The sequence below is a fragment of the Ambystoma mexicanum genome, chromosome 3p (genome assembly GCF_040938575.1).
Source record: "Ambystoma mexicanum isolate Mex_15411 chromosome 3p, UKY_AmexF1_1, whole genome shotgun sequence".
Classification (NCBI taxonomy): domain Eukaryota; kingdom Metazoa; phylum Chordata; class Amphibia; order Caudata; family Ambystomatidae; genus Ambystoma; species Ambystoma mexicanum.
Window position 1 is genome coordinate 114,580,204 of NC_090925.1, and position 13,189 is coordinate 114,593,392.

A 13,189-nucleotide genomic window follows, 5' to 3' on the forward strand; every position below is an offset into this window, starting at 1 on the left:
AACCCCTCGTCTCTCCTGCCCTCCGAAGCAGTGGCTGATTCAACCTTGGTGGCCTCCCCTAATCCCACACAAAACTCTTGGTCGAGGGTTCCCAGATTCCGGAAGAGGAAATAGCCAGATGCGACCCCACGGTGGAGCTTCCACCTCAATCCCAGCTTACAGTCCAGCACCATGATCCGATCTACACCCTCAGGAACACAGATAAGCTATATTCTTTAAGCAGCGGGCATTATTCCACGGCCCATGCCCGGTTTCAAGGCACAATTCATCTATGAGTCCTTGGAACAAACCACTACGATTGCTCATAAAGTTAGCCATGTTGGCTACACACTGTTCGATGGCCCCGTTGGCCAAGGGAGGCATTAGACCCGCAAAAGGTCAGCCACCCTCAGTTAAAACTCGGTCCCCCTGTTGGCGGCCTGAGAAAAAACCCCACAGGCAGGTTGGGGAATGGCTACACACTCTGCGACATGATGGCTGATTCCTCTATATCTCCCCCTCTCCCCTAAGACTCGTCAACCTCCCCGGTCCTGGCCCCGGAACATCGAACTTTAAGGGTTGTCTCCCTGAATGTCAAGGGACTAAATTCACCCGCCAAACGCAAGTCTATCCTACAGAAGCTTCAGAACGACGGTTCAGCTGTGGCTATGCTACAAGAAACCCATCTGCTCCGGCTGACCACTGCCGCCTGCGCTCCTGAGACTTTCCGAAGCAACTTTTCGCGTCTGGGACCTCCTGGCACAGCTTTCCTATTCGGGAGGGGCCTGAACCCTCAGATTCTGGACTCTATAAGCTGCCCGGAGGGGCGATACATGGCGGTGAAATGCCTATTACTAGGACAACTCTACTCTATAATCTCTGTATACGCACCCAACTCAGGCCAGGAACCGTTCTATGAATCCCTGTGTACAACCCTCTCCCCGTTTTTTGAAGGCCAGATAGTGATCGGAGGGGACTTCAATGGGGTCCCGGACCCCTCGAAAGACAAGTCACACCCACCCAGCGCTGGAGACCTCGCCATAGCCCAGGCTCTCTTACAACTATTTAGAACCTTGGGGGTGGTGGATTCATGGAGAGTTCTCCACCCATCCAAAAGAGACTTTTCCTTTTATTCCTATGTCCACCGGACCGTCTCCAGGTTAGATCTTCTCCTAGTGTCCCCACAAATCTTTACGTTTACAAACGATGTGACGAATGGCTCCAGAATCTTGTCCGATCATGCTCCGGTGCCCCTGGAGATCGAGCGCAGGAACCAGCTAACCCCCAACAGCGCAGATGAACCCTATATGATCCGATTCTCAACGAGATGCCACTGAGGGACGCAATCGCAACCACGATCTCCAACTTCTTTAAGGAAAATCCCAGTGAGGACACCTCTACCGCCAACACTTGTGACACAATGAAGGCAGTAGTGCGGGGTGAACTGATTGCGCAAGGAGCGGCCTATCATAGACACAAGCGTCAAACTTGCCAGAGCCTTGAGGAAGATCTTAAAAATGCAGAAAGGACCCATAAGGAGAAGGGCTGGACCCCTAAAACCGAACGAGCCATCCAGATAGCACAGAAAAAGATTGAGGCCCACTATGCTGAACACACTGCCCACAAAATGGCAAAAGCAAAACAGTTTTATTATGCTAAAAACAACAAAGCAAATAAGCTACTAGTGGCCAAACTTGCCAAAGCGAAGAGGAACAATACAATTGTGGGCCTGCAGGACCAACGTGGCAAGGTCCATTACGCTGACCAGGACAAACTGCGGCTCGCTGCGGCCCACCTAACTCAGGTGATGACCGCCCCAGCGCGGGACACAGAGGAACAGAAGGAATACTTGCGGGGTGCGGCACTTCCCCAACTAAAAAGAACAGCCCGTGACTCTCTGGAGGCGCCGATCACAGACAAAGAAGTGGACGAGGCAATAAAAACTCTCAAATCCCGAGCCCCTGGCCCTGATGGCTATACAACCAGGTTCTAAAAGATTTTTAAACCCCAGCTATTAGCTCCTTTAGTACAGCTGTTTAACTTGTTCAGGACCATGGGCACTGTAACCCCATCCATGCAGGAGTCAATTACGGTCTCACTACCTAAACCGGGGGGCGATCCGAAGAACCCTGCATCATATAGACCCATTGCCCTGCTCAATATAGATGCCAGCATCTACTCTAAAATCCTGGCATCTCGTCTGTCTCGATTCTTGCCAGAGATAATCAGTGCGGATCAGAGTGGCTTCCTCAGACACCGCTCCACGGCCAACAACATTCGCAGAGCCTTGGATCTGGTGGAACTCGCTTCCCGAGATTCCCGGGAGTTGGTGCTCCTGGCCCTGGACGCGACCAAGGCGTTTGACAAAGTGGATTGGACTTTCATGAGGCTTACCCTGGAGGCTTTGGGTTTGGCCCGGACTTCTGAACCATGAATCTGGCAAATTACAAAGCCCCCAAACCCTTCTTAGAGTTAACGGCACCCTCTCCTCCCCCATCAACCTAACTTGCGGAACCCGACAGGGATGCCCGCTGTCGCCACTTCTCTTCGCTTTAATTATGGAACCGTTTGCCCAGCGGATCAGGTTGAACCCTGCAGTCGAAGGCTTTCAATCAGGCTCAGCGCACCACAAGCTGGCCCTCTATGCAGATGATGTCCTCCTGACTATCACGAAACCCCGCTCCTCCCTCCCTCAAGCCCGGGCTGAGATAACGAGCTATGGCTTCACAGTTACCTACTGGAAATCAGTCGCCATGGGAGTGGGCTTGACCCAAGAAGCCTGTGAAGCCCTGGTTCCGCTGTGCCCAATACACTGGTCGACCAAAGAACTTAGCTACTTGGGAGTTCAGATCCCGGCCAGTCCAAGCGAAACTTATCGGGCTAATTTTCCCCCATTATTATTTTATTTAACATGCCAGCCATGGGTCGTCCCTTTGACTGCTCTATAGCGGGTACCATAAAGATGTTATATTGATCCCATACTGGTATTGTACGAATCCATGTCTCCTGGAGCACTAGTATGTCAAACTGGGAGAGGTCATTGCTCTTATTATTGATTAAATGTCTATGACCTCTTGTGTTCCAGGAGAGTAGACTTATGGGGACCATCGTCTGGGGTTGTTATGATCTCGCATTACAAGTGTCAGATGGCCATGTATTTTGTGAGCGCCCTTCCTTAGATGTCACAGATGTTACATTGTCACCATATGTTCTCATTTTTGGGCACTCAATATTCATCTGGTTCATATCATGGGGCGTCACATCCTGAGTTAGAATAAAGCCCAGATTGTAGAAGGCCATTCGTGCTAGCCACAAGGTGTTTAAAACAACCCTTGATTGAATGAACAATCGTGCTTCTGTTAGATCTATGTCATTGACAAATTCAACTAAACTGATATCCGCAGATGTTATATCTTCAAGAGCGGTAATTTCTGCGCAAATATTCAAGATGCTAGCACGATTAAGATCATATGTGGCAAAAGGGTAGCCATGACATTTGATAAGTAGGCGATGATGGTGTTTATATTGGCCTTTACCAATATGCCTGGACATCCCAGGGTCACACTCTGTTGGGCCCTGAGCGGCCTACTAGCAGTTGGAGGGCCCAAAATTCATTCCCTGCCCAGCAGACTCATGTGGCACTGTTATTTGTAATGTTTGAGGTCCTTTTAACAGAAGCTCAATATTGGGCACTTTTTTATGAGTGTCTTGCTTATTTTGATTAGAATTGCTTCGTATGCCCTGATTGGCTAACCTAATAGTTTGTGTGAGAGCCTCATTCACTCTGGTATATTTTTCGAAGGAAGCTCTAATTTCCTCACGTAGATCTTGCATCATGCCATCAGTATTATTTGCCTGTACATTTTTTCACTTCTACAAAGGTACCATGTACTTTGTTGTTTTGAAACTCATTAGAAGGAACTGTGTAAGACTTCACAAGGGCATAATTTATGTTAGACTGTTTGTCAAAGGAAGCTTGTATATCTTCTCGTAAAATCTGTATTATATCAACTGTCGAGTTTGATACATTTTCGTGTGTCTGTACTAAAGTTTTAGTAGGAGCTACTATAGAACTCCTGGTTTGTACTGTGTCAGTGGGTGAAAGGTTGGACAAGGCCGCTATATCAACAGCCATAGTTTGAGTGGACATAACCACATTTGAGACCTGTGTACCATCTTCTATTAATTTTTGAGATGAAGGTACTGCGATGGCAAGCAGATCATCAAGTGGTTTATATTTTAGGGCTTCTGTTCTCCTACACTGGTTTTCAAGGTTTAGATTCAATTTCCTTTTTTTCCTGGCCGAGATCACTAGTTTTGCAGCCTTTTTAGCTTTCAGCCCAGAGTTTCTATTGACAGTTAGCTCCCGAGTTGTAGGATCAGTAACCTGCTCAATTATTCATGTAGGGGCTGCTGGCTGGGCTTGCACGTTGATGAACAAGGGTGAAAATGATATTCCTTGTACTTTCGGCGTTACCCCGATTAAATCAGCAGAGACTGATTGACTACTTGCACCCTCAGTGATATATAAGGCACTTTGCACTTTAGGAATTACCTCTGTCAAATTACGAAGTACTAACTGAGTTCTTGGTCCCTGAACAACATCTGCTACAAGGTTGTAATTTTTTGCTGGATTTGTTAATAAATCTCCCATCTTATCCTGTTGTGAAAATGCAATTGTTTGAGTGTGTTGGCTTATAAGCTTCAATATAAGGGGGGACGAGATAATGGGTTTTGTGCTTGCTGTGCTTTGTTAAGTAGAGAATATATCAAGTGTACTTCTCTGGTCTGACATGTCATTTTTTCCTCTAATGATTCATACAATTTTGCTAGGGATAATAAAACTGTGTTCATTGCACTCAATGTATTATTTAATGCCGGAGCCTCCGGAAAGGAGAACCTATTATCTTTATATGGCATCTGACTATCACGGATAAAATACGGATGATTATTATCCGGTTCATTAAATCTAGTGCATCTAGGTGTTGGGGCTACAAATGATAAATTTGATATACTAGATGGAGATTTCTCAAAGAGTACTGGAGATTTATATAGTTCTGGATTCATATTTTCCATTAGGGAAATGGGAAGGTGTGTCTGTACATTCTCTACGCAGGCAGATGTATATATATGCGAATTGTCAGCCAATTGTATCAAATCACCAGTGTTAGAGCATATATACATAACCTCTGGTGATTTGAATTCATGTGGGCTTGACGCATTCATAGATACTAAGGTGTCATCACTAAATTCACCCACTGTGGTTAATTTCCCATATTCAGCTCGTAATAAGTGCTGAGCTGCAACGGAACACGTAGGTGCAGGCAATGGTGATTTAGTCGCATGCACTCCTACTGCGATGTCAGCACCAGTATTCACTTGAGAAATACCTATTTCTCCTGTTGTATAAGCTAAAGCAATCGTTGCATTCGCTACTTCTCTTCCTGCCTGTTGTAATTGTGCATTTGTAGGACATGCCTTTGAATCAATCACTGTTTCCTTAAAGAGTATATTTGATGTAATTGATGCTTCAATCAAAGCCAAGACATTAGAACAAATAGCCTGAGGATTTTGAGCCACTCACAAGCTATATGTTGATAACGTATTAGTCTCACTTAATGGGGAACAGAAGTAATAGTTTCTAACCCCACACCATCTAATGTACAGAAAGTGTGAATGTATGTATTCGCAGAACTCGCCCGCTTTCTGTCTTTATTATCCTTGATTCTCTTAGCAATTAAAGCTTTTTTAGTTGTAGGGGAGACCAAATTATATGTGTTTACTACATGCTCTGGCATTCCCGTTTTCAATGATTTTGTTATCCGGGACATAATCAACGTCAATTAGAACAATTAGTAATGAAACCCAAAAAAATTAAGAAATACACAAAAAATCAAAGCACCCTACTTCACAATCACACCTACTCTCCCGCTATCTGACTAGACAGCGAGACAGCAATCACTTAACTATTCCCTTGTATAAATCTCAAACAATATTGCATATGCGGGGTAATCTTATAAAAGAGGCAAACGCCTAGTTGAATAATAAGAGCAACGGATTACACCCAGAGAGAAGCAGATAAAATATGAATCACAATTCTAAAAAAAGAAATGCCAGTTTTCAAAAGGCATCCGCCCCATGTCCGGTATCCAAAGAGAAAACTCGGCCACCCAAAAAGGCCAACTGTAGCAAAAACACTCCCGCAGCCAAAGTTCACATGCAATCCACCATTTTAGATGTACAGTGATATAAATTGCATGGAAGTTCAATTTTTGAGCTAGTTATCAGTTGTTATCCTAGCAAAAGCATCTAATGATGCTATTACATCGATTTTGCACTCTTGGTGGACAGTACTCACAAATGTCAACTTACTTCCTGGCTAACTTCAATTTGAGCACCTCAGTGCCAAACAGCCGTACAACAGCCAGTGGGCTTGTCTCCTACGGGCTTAACGCCGCAAGGGTGGATTGCTCTGCCTCTTCAAGAAGTTGGAACTCACGTGATACGTCACGTGGTTAACACAAGCCCTGTGTAGTGATGTGTCTTTGGAATGTTGGGGCACGCAAACCAATCTCCCTGAATTGTTTGGAGCTTGGTTCGCGTGACCCAGTGAGCCGTTGGAGGAGTTGTCGAGTGGTTGGGCTCGGCGGGCCCCTTACCGAATAAACTTACTTGTTTGTTCCACTCGAAGTGCCTCTCCTTCATTCTTACATTGGCGACGAGGTGAGGAGAGGGGGCCCGCCACAGCGCTCTGACAGTCCTCAACCCACAGCCAGTGAGCAGCTGATTCGCCGCACGCAGCCGCAGCGCCACCTCAGCCCCTTCCTCCTGGGTCTCACCAGCGCGGACGGCTGCAGGCCCGGCGCTGTGAAGAGCGGCGGCGTTGCTGTAGCTGCCGGAGCCGTTGGGAGAAGCCACGCAAGGCGCTGGATACAGCCGCGCTTCCCTGCCGCAGCCGCACTACAGAGGTGAGGAGGAGGAAGAGAGACAAGGGAGGCAGGGGCGGACACAGGGGGCGGCGTCAGAGCAGGATCTGCCTTCGCCTCGGGAGGAAAACAAGCCCAACTGGCCTGGAAAAAAAAGGGGCTGAAGGTTTAAAGCAGAGAGCTTTAAGCGAATTTTGTTCACACGCATGTACATGGAAGAGAGCACATAAGGCACAGATGATGTGAACGTTTGTCTGCACTGCCCAGGCATATTTACAGAGAAAGCAATTGGGAGCAAATTGCAAAGCAGTCAGGTGGAAAGACATTTACAAGTGAAATCAGGACCTGCTGGGTGGAGCAGGTGACATTTCCTGCCTATCATGGCAGCAGCATGCATGGCCCCGCCCCCGCCTTTCTTATCTGAACCAGGAGCATCGCCCATAAGATGGGACAGGTGGAAGAATTGGGGGCGACAAATTTGCTGCAGGGAGGAAAGAAGCGATTCTACTGCACAACCTGGGCTCTGAGGGTTGCAGTGTCTACGATGGCTTGCCTCAACATCCACTGGAGGGGCAAGGTGATATGGACCAGTACAATATAGCTGAAAGAAAACTGGAAATACATTTTGAAGCAAAAAGAACACAACGTTTGAAAGGCACACATTCTTCCAGAGAGTCCAAGATCCGCAGGAACCAGTGGAAAACTTTGTGGCAGCGCTAAAATCCTTAATTCACACCTGTGAGTTCAGAGTGCTGACTGACTCATTGATACGAGATCAAGTAGTGATGTTGCACTAGCAACATGAAGATACAGGAGAGGTTGTTGACCAAGGATGTATCTCTGGAAGTGGCCCGGAGTATGGAACAGACCCACAATACATGTCCACGATGAAAAGTGATAAACCAGAGGGTGAAGTAGCGGCTGTGAGAGCATTCAAGAAAATGAATTTGAGTAGAGAACTCAAATTCTACAAATGTGGCAGCAATTGCCATATCTCTACAAACACATTTTGTCCTGCTAAGAACATTTTCTGCTTGAAGTGCAAGAAGAAAGGGCATTTCGCTAGAGTGTGTAGGGAAGCAAGGCAATTGCAGTACATTGGGTCAGGTGCGAGAATCTCCGAGCAGGAAGAAAACACGGATGTTGCTCAACTGACTCAGGCCAAACACGTGTTGGAAGTCTCAGAAGTGTCCGGCAAACAAAGTGCTCCCACCAACGTATTTATGATGAACGGGAGAGTAGTGGCTTTGAAAGTGGATAGTTGCTCTCCATGGACTCTGATTTCGAGGAAGACGTATGAAGTCTGTTTGCAAAGAAGAGTGAGCGAATTGAAGGAGCACGGCATAGAGCCATATGCCTACGGAAATGTGAAGATAGACGTGTTGGGCAAATTCCAAGCAGTGATTAAGTATAAGGGCAGAAGTTGTGATTCGGAAGTGTTTGTCACACAGGAAGGCTTGTCCTTGTTAGGCTGGGAGGAACAGCGCAAACTAGGAATCAGGATACAAGCAAGCGCCAAGGAACCAGTTTCAGTGGCTGAGATTCGCGACAAGTGGGAGGAAGAGTTCCCGAGGGTTTTTAAGGAAGAATTGGGGATGGTTAGAGATTTTGAACATGAGATTCACCTTAAAGCCGGAGCGGTCCCCAAGGTGCATAAGGTGAGGCCGATACCTCATAACCTGAGAGAGAGACTGAAGACTGAGATTGAGTCCTTTTTACAGAAAGGAATTATTGAAGAAAGTGAGAGCTCAGAATGGCTTTCGCCAGTCGTCGTAGCAGCCAAGGCAAATGGTGATATAAGACTTTGTGTTGATATGAGGGACATCAACAGGAACATTCTTGTGGACAGGCACCCTTTGCCGATCATCAGTGACAAGTTGTCGACTCTCGATAAGGGCAGAGTATTTTCTGTGATTGACCTCTCTCAGGTGTATCACCAGATCCCTTTGAAGGAAGAGTGCCAGCATTTGACGGCGTTCATTACAGTTTTTGGAACTTTCAAATATCGGAGGATGCCATTCGGTCTTGCCTCAGCAGCGGCCGTATTTCAGAGAGTAATGGACAAAGGTATGGAGGGTGTGAGGAATGTTGTGGTGTTCCAAGATGATATGCTTGTGTTTGCGAATTCTAAGTCTGAACATGATGAGGTTTTGAGGCAAGTGCTAGGAAGATTGTCAAATGCCGGGAAGACTGTAAGAAGGAGCAAGTGTAAGATTGCTGTGGGGAAGGTGGAGTATCTCGGGCATGAGATCGATGAACTGGGAGTGAGACCAAAAAGATGTTTGGTAGAAGCGGTGGAGAAAGCCCCTGTGCCGATGGACAAGGACCAAGTGAGGTCTTTTTTAGGCCTTGCAGAATATTACCATCATTTTGTAAAAGATTTTGCTATAGTGTCGGCCCCAATAAGAATGATACTTAAAAAGGGGTCGAGATTTGAGTGGTCTCCGGAGTGTGGGAGAGCATTTGAAAGTATCAAGGAAGCAATCAGTAAGGCACCGTCTATTGGGAGGTTTAATCCCATGGATAAGACAGTACTGATTGTAGATGCCAGTTTGATGGGGTTGGGGGCCACATTGGTGCAATTGGATAAAGAGAATAAGGAGAGAGTTATTGCCTTTGCTTCAAGAGCATTGAGGGGGTCAGAGTCCAAGTATTCAGTGATTGAGAGAGAGACTTTGGCCATGTTTTGGGCTGTGGTGCATTTTACATTTTTCTTGTGGGGCAGGCAATTTGTAGTTCGCTCGGATCATGAGCCGTTGGTACAGTTGTTTGAGAGTGGAAGGTGGGCTTTAGGTTCGCCAAGGAGAAGCAGGTGGGGATTGGGTCTTCAAGGATATAATTTTGACCTGAGTTTTCTGCCTGGGAAGAAGAATGTTGTGGCAGATTGCCTATCGAGGATGCCTTTATGTGATAATGAAATGGGAGAAGATGAGACAGTGGAAGAATCAGTGGTAGCTGAAATTAATGAGGCAGTGGCTCAAGAAAAGTGGTTGCAGGGAGAGGATTCTGACAAGGAACTCAAGTTGATCAAAGAATGGACGGTGAAGAGATGGCCCCACAAGATAGGAGATATGACATATGGTGGGAAGTCAAGGAGGAGTTGAACATAAGTGAGGGCAGACTGAGAAGAGGACGATGTATTGTGCCCCAGAGGCGATCAGGCAGACTCTGTTGGAATTTGATCATGAGGGTCACCCAGGGGAAGGTGCAATGAAGAGAAAACTGCGACAGAATTTCTGGTGGCCGCGCATTGACAAAATGGCGGAAAGGTGGGTGAAGGATTGCATGGAGTGTCAAATGAGTGACAAAACTAAAGTGACAAGGGAGACCCCGTTAAGTCCTAACATGGTGCCAGACCAGCCGTGGTCTAAAGTTGCTGTGGACATCATGGGACCCATTATGGGTTTAGGAGATGGATTGAGATTTGTGTTTGTGCTATTGAATTTCCACACAAAATGGATTGAATGGGAATCAGTAAGAGAGGTCACAGCTAAAGAGCTCATTACGTTCTTAGAGAAAATTTTCTTTTGAGAGGGGGTGCCCGCTGAACTTATTTCGGACAATGGGGTTAAGTTTGTCTCGTTGGCAATGAAGACATTTCTCAGCAGTTATGGCATTAGACATGTTAGAACTGCGTTGTATCACCTAAGGGCCAATGGCCTAGTGGAAAGGGTCAACCGGTTTTTGAAGGAAGGTTTGCAACTAGCCATGAGGGTAAGGCAGCCATGGAAGCAGATGTTAGAGATTATGGTGTGGAATTATCTCACCACCCCGCATTCAGTGACAAAGATATCACTATTTGTTTCTCTTACGGGAAGAGAACCAGGAACCAAATTGTGTCCAGGGTGGCTGGGAGTAGCAGGTGTAGTCCAGGTGGATAGAAAACAGATAATGAAATGTATCAAGGAAAACCAAGAAAAAAATAAATTGTGTTTTGATCCCCGTGAGAAAGTGAAGGAGCGTGAGTGGAAGGTAGGAGATATGATATATATAAAGAATCCCAGGTTGGTGAACAAATGTTTGGACAGCAAATTTGTGGGCCCAAAAATGATTTCCGCAGTAAGGAAGAGCGTGGTTATAATGGAAGGAGGAGAGGTCTGGTCCAAAGGAAAAATTGCAAGGGCACATGGCGTGGATGGGAGAGTGGTAACAAATGAGTCTAATAATGACAGCAAAAAGAAAAGAGATGAAGAGGGTGAAATTGTTCAAGGTGGGAGTGAAAGTGCCCAAGGTGGTGGTGATGCACATGACAGTTCCGGTAGTAATCAGAGATCCAGATCGAAACCAGTGTGGATGAAAGACTATGCTTCTTATTGAAACATTGACAAGAATGTGTATCATCCGTGCTAAAATGGTAAATTTTTTGGTGTTGACAAAGGTTATTTGTCTACGTTTGTGTCCATTCTGGTACAAGCATAGTAGTTTTATTTACACAAATATTTCTATATGTGGTTATTCTCTATTTTATGCAATAGGTAAATTGTTAATTTTAGTTTCACAAATTGTAGTGGAAATGAATTTTGTTTTCTTTAATGAGGAAGGTGTGTAGTGATGTGTCTTTGGAATGTTGGGGCACACAAACCAATCTCCCTGCATTGTTCGGAGCTTGGTTTGCGTGACCCAGTGAGCCGTTGGAGGAGTTGTCGAGTGGTTGGGCACGGCGGGTCCCTTACCAAATAAACTTACTTGTTTGTTCCACTCGAAGTGCCTCTCCTTCATTCTTACACCCCGCCTCCTCCAGGAAGCACACGGGCACATGGGCACACGAGTACCAGCAAGAGCTCCTTCACAGCTCGCAGTGCTGGCTTGCAGGATAAAAAACGTTTGTTCCGCAACACAGAACAGCTGATTTGATGCAGCTACGTTCGCCCCTCGTGCGGATTACTCTGCCTCTTCAAGAAGTTGGAACTCACGTGATACGTCACGTGGTTAACACAAGCCCCACCTCCTCCAGGAAGCACACGGGCACACGGGCACATGAGTACCAACAAGAGCTCCTTCACAGCTCGCAGTGACGGCTTGCAGGATAATAAACGTTCGTTCCGCAACACAGAACAGCTGATTTGATGCAGCTACGTTCGCCCCTTGGGCGAATTGCTCTGCCTCTTCAAGAAGTTGGAACTCACGTGATACGTCACATGGTTAACACAAGCCCCGCCTCCTCCAGGAAGCACACGGGCACACGGGCACACGAGTAACAGCAAGAGCTCCTTCACAGCTCGCAGTGCTGGCTTGCAGGATAAAAAACGTTTGTTCCGCAACACAGAACAGCTGATTTGATGCAGCTATTTACTCATAAATCCATAGTTCAGTGTGACAGCAAAACAGGAATTGATGTTGTCCAGTGTTAGGGAGAATTCGCCAAAATGGCTAATTTCCCTTACCTACTGAGTCCCTCAGCAGCTTTGCTGGATTTCTAGGATTGATTCTTTCACCTGGTAAGAGTGTGAGACTTTTTTCCCACTCTTACATGTGTTTTGCTGTGTGTGTTTAACATTTTTGTATTTATAAACTGCTGAGCCTCACCAACTCCATAGGCACAATCTTTTTACTGTGTGTTACACAGCACCTTCAGTGCAGTAACACAGGGTTTTCTTTTTCAGACTTCCCAACTCAGACTCTATTTTCTGGGACTGACTACTGTCTCTCAGAACATGTAAAGTTGCCATTGACTTTATTAGTCTTTTTAAACTCACAGACCCAGTACAAACTATCTTACATAGAGTTCTGGAAAGGGTTAATCTGTATCCCTTTTTGTCTGTTTCTCATGGAACATTGTTTCGTTCCCTTTTCATTAAGACTTGGCTGGTGGCAGTGGTAGCTACCCTATTTTCCTATTGCGGTTATTTTAAATAGCCTTGGTATTGTTTTAGGCTATCTTGGTAGCCCCGAACTTAAACTTGCTGGACCATATGCGTTTTTATACGGTTTTGGCTGGTTTTATTCGCCATTTCATTTTGTAAAAGTCTTTCTCGTGTTTTACTCTGCGTGCCAAACTAGGTTTGGTTCCTTTGTTCGCCGACCTTTTGCAGGCTTCTGCACAGGACAGGATGTGAGGGAGGGGTTTGCCACTCCCTGCACAGGGTCTCCTTCGAGACCCATGTCGTACTCTGGTATGATTGGCTGTGGTGACTGTCCCGGCGGTACAGCCACCCTGCTGTGTGATTGACAGCCAGGCTGGGTGAATGGGGGAAAACTGCATAAAAAGCAGGTCTCTGGGACTGAGAAGACAGAGTCACACTGGATTGAGAGAACCACAGAGAATCTGACAGAAGAGGACCTCT